This window comes from Trichechus manatus, unplaced genomic scaffold, assembly GCF_000243295.1.
Source record: "Trichechus manatus latirostris isolate Lorelei unplaced genomic scaffold, TriManLat1.0 scaffold00018, whole genome shotgun sequence".
NCBI lineage: Eukaryota > Metazoa > Chordata > Mammalia > Sirenia > Trichechidae > Trichechus > Trichechus manatus.
Genome location: NW_004443954.1, coordinates 10449036 through 10459938, shown reverse-complemented (window position 1 = coordinate 10459938; position 10903 = coordinate 10449036).

Below are 10903 nucleotides of genomic sequence, written 5' to 3'. Positions count from 1 at the left end.
GTCCTGCGGCGCCGCGCGGGGCGCTTTGGGCTCCTCCCAGCGACTCCTCTGCGGGGTTAGGAGCCTCTCGCGCCTTTGCTTCTGCCAAGGGAGCAGAGCTCCTGGCTATGCTGCACCGGCTTCTCCGACTTTCTGGAGTTGGTTGAAGTCCCTTCCCCTACAGGAGTCACAGAAACACCCGCATCTTCTATTCTGAGTCCTGCTGTTTCCACCTGCCGCGCTCGAGTCTAAATTTCGTTCCCAAATGAGTGAAACTGCTGTCCAGGACCATGCCCCTCCGACTACCTCAGGGAGGATTCTCTTTTGGAAAGAGTAAACTAAAACCAATTGACAAAGATTCAGGACTGTTTCACTTTTCTATCTTGCAGGGTAAACCTGTGAACGCCAGATTTCAGGTCCCTTCTGAATTGAGTCTGAAGTTAAGCAAACAGGTAAATGATGAGGTCCCTCAGAGGGTTTCTATACCTTTATACTGAGATTCAGTCCAAGAAATTAAAAGCATTTTCAGAACGGAAGAGATTTAAATACAAACAGATCTGTAGATAAATGTTTATATCTTTATTTACTTATATACGTACATGCACACACACAAATATGTGCCCATGGTATGCTTGGTACCAAAAAGGAATTCAAATTCTAAGGCAAAAATTATAAAGAATACCATAAAAATATGTGCAGACAACTTACATGGTGATTTAAGGGCAAGTCTTAGATGAGAAGGTGAAATCTATTCTTTCAAGTTCCAAGCTCTTGTGTAACTTCATCCACACAGGTTTCCTTATGGTTGGAATTCTCTTACTGTTTGGTTGGTTTGATTGCCTTGACTGTGGACTTGATGCTGATGCAAACATCCAAACCCAAGAATGGTGAGGCTGTGAAGTGACAAGGCTAAAAACCATGGGATATAAAAAAAACTTGAAGGTGACCCTGAATTAGTTAAAGTCGACAAGTAGGTTAATGTTTTAAACTTTCTTGTCCTGAAAAATGAATCAATAGATTCATTAATTTCATTAAGGAATAACAAATATATAAATATATTTACAAATAAAAAGAAAACAAAATGGAGCTAATATTTATATCCATTAGAAAAATAGATATAAAAGCCAACTCAAACTGTAGCACCAATTAGGAGGGAAGCAGAGTGGAAAATGCAACAATTTTAGCCCTGAATCTACCACTTACTAGCAGAATGATTTTGAGCACATCAGTTAGCCTGCCAGTTTCATCTGTAAAACAGGAAAGATGATCATGAAAGGCCTACCTATCAGAAAGCATAAAATTGTGATTGCTTTATTGATTTGATATTAAATATTTATCAATTAAATATCAGTAATGAGAACCAATGAATACCTATGTCAGTAATACCAATATGTGAAATGTATTTTAAACGTTTGGAAGTAAATTACAGTATTTACACTTAACTAGAAATGCCTCTCAAAACAGATTTATACAGACATTGTCAACTATGGAAGTTTAAAGAAGAAACATGAAAAACAAGAAGCCACAAATAGTTTTTAAAGTCTATCTCTAGATTCCTGGAAATTAGAGATTCAGTATACTCCTAGATCAGACATAATATCGATTATTATAATCTGATAGCCTTTTGAGAACAAACTCCATTTCTAATTTATCTTTGTTTCTTCATAATGTCAGTATTGTGCCAGGTACTGCTGAAGGTGCTAGCTGATCACCAAATCCATTTACTCTTTTTCCTCAGCATGGAGCTTCATTGCATTCCCCAGTCTCTCTTGCCATGAAACCAGTTGCCCTTGAGTCAGTTCTGACTCATAGAGACTCCCATGTGTGTCATAGTAGAACTGTGCTCTGTAGGGTTTTCAGTGGCTGATTTTTTAGAAGTAGATCTCCAGTCTTCTGAGACGCCTCTGGATGGACTCAAGCCTCCAACTTTTTAATTAGCACCCAAGCACAATACCATTGACACCACCCAGGGACTCCTCTCTTGCCATTAGCTGTGGTCATTCAGGCTTAGCCCATCTAAAAATAAATGTCCCACAAACAATCTTCCATGTTCTTTCCCCTTCTATGGCCACAGCTAAAAACAGCAGAGTCACAAGTTAGAAGGAGCCTGAGTTACCACTTGGACAAGAGCTAGCCATCCATTGGAAATAACCTGTTTTAGACTTTATGTGAGCAGAATAGACTCTTCAGTTATGTTTAGCAATTAGATTTATCCCAAAAATACACTTGAGATTCATTAATGAAAAATGCAAACAGACATCCCTGCCGTTTAGAAGCCACAGTCTACTTCTTAGCACATATTACTATCTGAAATACTCTTGTCCATTCATTCATTGTTTATCTCCTCCATAAGAGCGGGGACCTCATCCATCTCATTTACTTCTGTATACCCAGCAACTAGACTTTTGTTGACAAATATACAGGGGGTCACTGGGTGGTGCAAACAGTTAAGCATTTGGCTACTAACTGAAAGCTTGGCGGCTTGAACCCACCCACAAACCCCTTGGAAGAAAGACTTGGCAGTCTGCTTCTGAAAGGTCACAGCCATGAAAACCCTATGGAGTACAGTTCTACTCTGAAACACATAGAGTCACCATAAGTCAGAATCAACTCCACAGCAACTGGTTTGTTTTTTTGTTTTTGGTTTTGTTTTTTGGCTTATAGAGGGGATAGGGGAAGGGACAAGGGGTGCCAGGCTCAGGTAATTTTTACATAAAATGATGAGTGTGTTGTGCTGTACATGTGTTTGCTTTTGCTTTTTATTATTATTGTTGTTTGGTACTTACCCTATCTATTGAAACAAGAAATCAAATCTCAGTATTCACTTGCATTTGATACCTTCAGATTCTGTATTTCTGAAATGCCTATCATCCTCTAATTTTAAAACATGCTTTTCTTATGCATGATTGCTTTCCTGAATTCATTCTGCCTCTCAGTCGGCAATTTCACCTTTCTATAGCCTGTTTGTCTCTCATCATCTTCCCTTTCATCTATAACTTTGGTATATACTGGCTGTCTTGGCTTTTCTCTTTGGACAATTTTCCCACTTTGATTCCAAAGAGTCAAATAATATCAAACAATAAAAGACTCTGATCTGGTTTATAGAGTCTTGGTTGATATGCTTTATCATGGTCCTTTTAAATATAGATATAATTTCGATGTAACATGAAAATTACACAAAATCTGAATAAAATTTTAATTAACACTCAGCATATGTGATTTGCATTAAAAGCCAGTATTTGTGAACATAAAAAATAATAGCATGTTCACTTGACTAAAGATACTACAGCCACCTCCAGTAGCCTTTCACATGATCTCTGAATTCTATTAGCTTTTAAAACATTCCATAATCTCACCCTTCCCTGCCCTTCCAACTAATTTCTCAATAGTTATGAAAATAATAATAGCCATTTATATAGAAATTATTTCTCTATCCTCTTACGGCATCGGCTACCTCTCACTTTACACCTAGTTGTATATCCACAGTAGAGTTCAATCAGATTGTAAATTTTTGAAGAACAGACAAAAAGAAATGTTAAGATGCATAACTTAGTAAAAGAAAATAATTAATAAAATAAATATCAGTTTTGCTGAGACCACAATAATGACATCACTAATATAAGAAAGGCCATCTCCATCCTTAGAAAGCTAGAAATAGAAATATCATATGATCCAGCAATCCCACTCCTAGGAATATATCCTAGAGAAATAAGAGCTGTTACACAAATAGAGATATGCACACCCATGTTCATTGCAGCATTGTTCACAATAGCAAAAAGATGGAAACAACCTGAGGGCCCATCAAGAGATGAATGGATAAACAAACTATAGTTCATATACACAATGGTGTATTATGCAACGATAAAGAACAATGATGAGTCTGCGAAGCATCTCTTAACATGAGTGAATCTGGAGGGCACTATGCTGAGTGAAATAAGTCAATCACAAAAGGACAAATATTGTATGAGACCACTATAAAAACTCTTGAAAAAGTTTACACACAAAAAGAAACAATATTTGATGGTTACGAGGGTGGGAAGGATTTGGGATGGAAAAATACTAAAAAGACAATAGATAAGTGGTAACTTTGGTTAAGGTAAGACAGTACACAATACTGGGGAAACCAGCACAACTTGACCAAAGCAAGGTCATGGAAGCTCCATAGACACATCCAAATTCCCTGAGGGACCGAACTGCTGGGCTGAGGGCTGTGGGGACCATGGTCTGGCAGAACATCTAGTTCAACTGGCATAACATAGTTTATAAAGAAAATGTTCTACATTCTACTTTGGTGAGTAGCGTCTGGGGTCTTAAAAGCCTGTGAGCAGTCATCTAAGATACTCCACTGGTCTCACCCCTTTGGAAGCAAGGAAGAATGAAGAAAACTAGAGATACAAGGGAAAGATTAGTCCAAAGGACTAATGGACCACATCTACTACAGCCTCCACCAGACTGAGTCCAGTACAACTAGATGGTACCCGGCTACCACCACTGACTGCTCTGACAGGGATCACAACAAAGGGTCCTGGACAGAGCTGGAGAAAAATGTAGAACAAAATTCTAACTCACAAAAAAAGGTGAGACTTACTGGTCTGACAGAGGCTGGAGAAACCCCGAGAGTATGGTCCCTGGACATCCTTTTAGCTCACTAATGAATTCCTCCAAGGTTCACCCTTCAACCAAAGATTAGACAGGCCCATAAAACAAAATGAGACAAAAGGTGCACAACAGCCCAGGGGCAAGGACTAGAAGGCAGAAGGGGACAGGAAAGCTGATAATAGGGAACCCAAGGTCGAGAAGGGAGAGTGTTGACACGTCGTGGGGTTGGTAAACAATGTCATAAAACGATATGTCGACTAACTGTTTAATGAGAAAATATTTGTTCTGTAAACCTTCACCTAAAGTACACCAGAATTATAAAAAAAAAGAAAGAAAGACCATCTCCAAAGAATGTCAGATCTGCTTTCTTGCTTTTCATGTGAAGAGGCTTGTAAGCTAATTTGATATTCTCCTTTTATCAGACTGCTTGGTTTCATCTAGTTTATTAGTGAAATAAATGAACAAAGTGTGTCTTCAAACTCAAGAGTTTCTGTTTATTGTCTTGCAAGGAAAGTATCAATACATTGGACATGGCAGGCAGAGGAAGAGCATGGTAGATTTGAAAAATTTGATCTGGAAAGAAAAGAGAAAAAAAACAAGCAGATTTTTACTGAAGAAGAGACTATAAGGTGATATTTGATCATCAAAGGGACATATCTAAAAAATTAGAACATTGCTGCAAAAAAAATTATAAATCTAGATCTAGAAGTAGGAAATAATAGAATTTTCCACAAAGTTTATAAACTACGAGGTACTAATGTTTTACAGAGTAATTAAGTTGAAGGCATAAGCACTTACATTTCCTTACACTCTTTAAGTTATGTACGGTAATTCTTTAGGGGGTGGAAAGCACTTTTAATCTATAGCATTATTCTCTACTTTCCTGCACAGGACTGTCGTAATTTTTCCTGTAAAGTGACACTATAGCTATTACTTACTAGGTGTTTACTTTGTATGAAGCACTTGACAAGGATTAACTTATTTAATCCTTACAATAACTTGGTGATGTAATTATTATTATTCCCTTTTTATGGATGAGAAAAAAATTTTCAGAGAAGTTAAATCAATTGTCCAAGGTCACAGAGTGGCAGAACCAAGTTCAAATCCAAGTTTGCCACTTTGTGAAATAATAGTAGTAACTTCAGAACCTGTCTAACTTCAGGGGAGATAAAGAGAATCACCATCAGCACAAAGCTGATTGCTATGAGGCAGAGGTCAGACATACCTCCTCTCGCCACCATCTTTAGCAATTCTGACACCAGCCATCCTCCCCATAGGACTCTCTACTTCTCTGTTGCGTTTGATAATTTGTTGCAATGGCCACACAGAACTCATAGACCATACTTACATTTAAGTGGTTTATTAAGAAACTAACAGGGTACAATTCAGGATCAGGATCAACAGGCTACAATTCAGGATCAAGTGCAGGAACCCTGTAGACCAAGTCTGGAAGACTCCCCATAAGTGGAGAGCTCATCCCTCCCTTCTTCAGCACAGGACAGCTCTCTCAGTGCCTCTCAGCTCTGCAAGCAAGCAGGACCTTCTCTCTGCTGTGCATACCCCCTCTTTGCCGTGCAGGCCTCCTCTCAGCTCCCTGAGGACAGGCTCCTCTCAGCTCCCTGAAGACAGACCTTGTCTTGGCCCCCTCAGGATAGGCCTCTTTTTGGCCATGCACTCCCCCTCTCAGCCATACAGGTCTCTCTTACTTTGGCCTCCCTGTAGTCGGCCTCTCCAATGCTAACGGACCCAGCTCATAGCCAGGGTAGCAGTTCTGTTCAGCTCTCTCAGCTGCATTCCTAGCAGCAGGTTTATGCTGTCACTACCGACTCCGCCGCTGGGCCCCTTCCAGGCCTCTTGGTATCTTCAGTGTGATAGTCCTCAATCTGTGTTACAGCTCTTTTAGGAGGTTCCTTGCATCCTCTCTGTAAGCTACTTCTCTCTTCTTTCTGCTTCTGTCTGCCAACCTCTGTGTGGATGGCTGCATATATATGCGAACTCCTGGTCAATTTCAAGGCATAGCCTCCCACCCCAGCCATGAACTGACCAGTCTCCTCTCACTAACCACAGATACTTTATTTCCATAGTAGGCTATAGTCACTTCACTCGTGTAAGTGTTCTGACCAATCACTGCAAGGTATGTAAAATAGACCAATCACAGGGCAGACTGCAGCCCAGGGCCAGACAGAAAGTTATCAAACCACAAGTTGTTTACAGCTTATCCAGGAAATGTCAACCTGGGCAAAAGTAACAAACCCTCCGGGGTGGAAAACTATAGAGCAAAGGTTGCTCCTCAGGGCTTAAGGGAAAAATCTCTCAAGCTGTTTTCTAAAGAACCAAGGCAAAAGGCCACATAAAGGAACTCCTTTCACCACACACTTGCCAAAGTTCATTCATGCTCTTAATCATTGCTCTATTCTGTGGCTTTTTTCTTCTACCTTTGTATATATCCATTTGAAAATGTTTCTTTCATCAATATTGTGCCATAATTATTTTAAGACAACAAAATGCTGATGATAGGGATCAAGGAGAGACACATGTTCACGGATTGGAAGACATTGTAAAGATTCCAATTGCTCTAAAGTTTTGATGTAATTCCAATTCTCTATAGGCTAAAATTTATAGTTACAGACTAAAATAATTATAGATTCTAAAATTTATATGGAAAGGCAACGTAACTAGAATAGCCATAACAAATTTTAAAAAGAATAAAATTGGATGAATCATAATACTCAATATTAAGACTTACTATAAAGTTCCAATAATCAAGACCATGTGGTTGGAGTTGGCTAAGGGATAGGCACATATGTCAAATGGAACAGAATACTCCAGATATGTTGTTGTTGTTTGTCTTTCTTTTTGAATAAAGAGTTCCTACCTGTATATTTTTTTAAATTAATTGCCCAGGAAAAGAAGAAACAATAATTGAGTTTTCCTTCTTGGCGCCCAATATTCTAACTCAGTAGAAATGCACTGAAGAATAAATTTATCATTGCACACATTTATCTGATTTTTTTTCCCTCTGCAAAAAGCATATGCCAAAAGAGCATAGGATCATTTGAGTACTCTAATACCTTGCTACTCAAAGTGTTGTCAGAGGACCAATAGCACTGGAAAACCAAAATAAAACCCATTGCCTTAGAGTCAATTCCAACTCATAGTGACCCCATAGGGTTTCTAAGACTACAAATATTTACAGAAGCAGACTGCCACATCTTTCTCCCACAGAGCAGCTAGTGGTTAGCAGCTGAGCGCATAACCGCTGCACCACCCAGGCTTTTTGTAGCATTGGGAGCTGGCAGGAAATGCAGAATCCTCCTGCCCTACCCCAGACCTACTGAATCAGAATCTTCATTTTAATGGCAACCCCACAGGTGATTTATATGCACTTTGAAGTTTGAGAAGCACTACTCCAATAGGCAGGGTGGAGTTAGATGAAGACAATGGTAAATAGCCCTAGGATATTGGGCAAACTGATGGTTCATCAAGATAGAGAGAGAAGGGCAAAGGACAGGCTTCAGTGAAGTTTGTTGAAGAAGCAGAAGAGAATTTTAGAAAGACCCTAGAGGCTAAGATCAGAAGGTAAATTCTAGGTCTTAAGTATAGATAAAAAATCCTGAGGCAAGACCAAGATGGTGGAGGAGTCAGACACTTCCAGTGGTCCCTCTTACAACAAAGACCCACAAAAAAAAAAAAACAAGTGAATTGATTATATGTAACAACTAGGAGCCCTGAACATTAAAGACAAAGTTGCAGAATTGGACTGAGTGTCAGGGGGAGGGAGACTTGGTTCAGAAGCAATGAGGAGTTGCCAGACCTGACCTGGTGGGAACCAGCACCCTGCAGGCCAGATTGGCTGGCATGTGCAGTGAGGCAAGCAGTGGTGTTTGGGACACGTTTTCCACATTGAGAGAGGCCAAGCAGCAGAGAGTCTACTGAAGCCTCCAGAACCAGTGAAAAGGGGCTCTCAGTTGGCGAAAGCACATGCATCTAACCTAAAACATGGATCAAAAAACACCCCGTTTGGGAATAACCTCTCTCCCATTTACCTGCTCCCTCCCCACTCTGCACTGGGTCCTGGGCCAGCTTCAGCAATTGCCGCATCCCCTGGGCCAGAAGTAGGACCGTCAGGTGCCCGGAGCCATTCTCCCAGCCTTGGAGAGGGAACAAATTAACAAATGGGAAAAAATAATCTGTCAGCTCCCCTAAGCCGGGAACTCAGGGCAGGCACAGCTCCCTAAGCACAGGCATAAGGAGTCCAAGGACTTTGAATGCCTTGCACCCCTGCATAGACCTGTGTGGGCCCATTTCAACAGCGTAGGCCCTCATTAGCACATTACAACAGGGTACATACCTGAAACCTAACTTCAACTGTATCAGCTACATGATGGAGTGGCAGATTTGTAACATTTGACACTGCTTTGCTGATTAAACAGAGTCCTCACCTACCCACATCAGGGGCCTGAGGACTGGTGGCTCCACCCATGTCACCTAGCCACCCAAGACAGGGGTCCAAGAATAAGTGGTGCCACCAAGTCATTACAGCCAACAGCATTGGGTGCCCATAGTCCAGCTGCAAAACCCACCCACCTACGCATTCTAGAGAACAGGGACATGCTTTCCTCTGAGACACTCAGGGGCAACTCTCAGCCCCCTGCCTTGCACCATGCATGACCCCCTACAGCAGTAAGATACCTGTGCCTACTCCAATCACCCCTGCCTGTCTAGGACTATAGGTTGAAAGCCTGCACCAAACACTTGGTGACTGATGATCTGGACACCTGAGCTGAATCCATACAAGAAAAGTAAATGAATTCCTGGGTTCACATACCTAGTAACAGATCAAACTACCTGGTGACAGGACACTAGAGCTTCAAGGGAGCCAATAATCAAACTAGCTCACACAAGCAGCCTATTTGGGCATATCAAAACAAAACTAAACAAGAAACTAGGAGACAGTAAGCAAATGGAAAATAAATGAATATAATAACTTACTGATGTCTCAGAGACAATAGTCAATATCAAATCACACAAAGAAGCAGACCATGATGGCTTCAGCAAGCTCCCAAAACAAAGAATCAAGAAACCTTCTGGAGGAAGATAACTTCTCGGAATTACCAGAGGTGGAATACAAAAGATTAATATACAGAACTCTTCAAGAGTTCGGGAAGGAGGTCAGGCAAAACCCAGAACACCCAAGGAACACACAGAAAAAGCAATACAGGAACTTAAGAAGATTATATAAGATGACAATGACAAACTTAACAGGCTGCAAGAATCCATAGAGAGACAGCAAACAGAAATCCAGAAGATAAACAATGAAATTTCAGAATTAGGCAGCTCATTAGGAAGTCATAGGAGCAGAATCAAGGCAATGGAAGTCAGAATTAGGGAGACTGAAGATATAGCACTTCACACCAACTTATTTGAAGAAAAATCAGATAAAAGAATTTTAAAAAATGAAGAAACCCTAAGAATTATGTGGGACTCTATCAAGAGGAATAACCTATGAGTGACTGGAGTACCAGAAAGGGGCAGGGGTGGGGGGGACAACAGATACAGAGAGACTTGTTGAAGATTTGTTGACAGAAAACTTCCCTGATGTCATGAAAGATGACAAGATATTTATCCATGAAGTTGATCGAACCCCACACAAGGTAGATCCCAAAAGAAAGTCACCAAGGCATATTATAATCATACTTGCCAAAACCAAAGATAGAGAGAATTTTAAAAGCAACTAGGGATAAATGAAAAGTCATCTACAAAGGAGAGTCAATAAGAATAAGCTCAGACTACTCAGCAGAAAACATGCAAGCAAGAAGATAATGGGATGACATATATAAAGCCTTGAAGGAAAAAAATTGCCAGCCAAGAATTATATATCCAGCGAAACTGTCTCTCAAATATGATGGCGAAATTAGGGCATTTCCAGGTAAACAGAAGTTTAGAGAATTTGTAAAAACCAAACCAAAATTATAAGAAATACTACAGGGAGTCCTCTGTTTAGAAAATCAATAACATCAGATAATAATCCAAGACTAGAATACAGGACAGAACAACCAGACATCAACCCAGATAGGAAAGTCACAAAAATAAATCAAAGCTAAAATGCTGAAAATAGGGAAACATAGACGTCAATATGGAAAAGATGACAAATTAAAATAAAAAAGAAGGACTAAATAATTAGTCATAGATCTTTCATACGCAGAGGAAGTCAAGGCGATATAAAGACATAAAAGATTGGTTTAACAAATGAGACTAACGAGGTACAGTAGTCCAGTGACAAGGGCCAGAAGGCAGAAGGGGAGAAGGAAGCTGGTGATAGGGA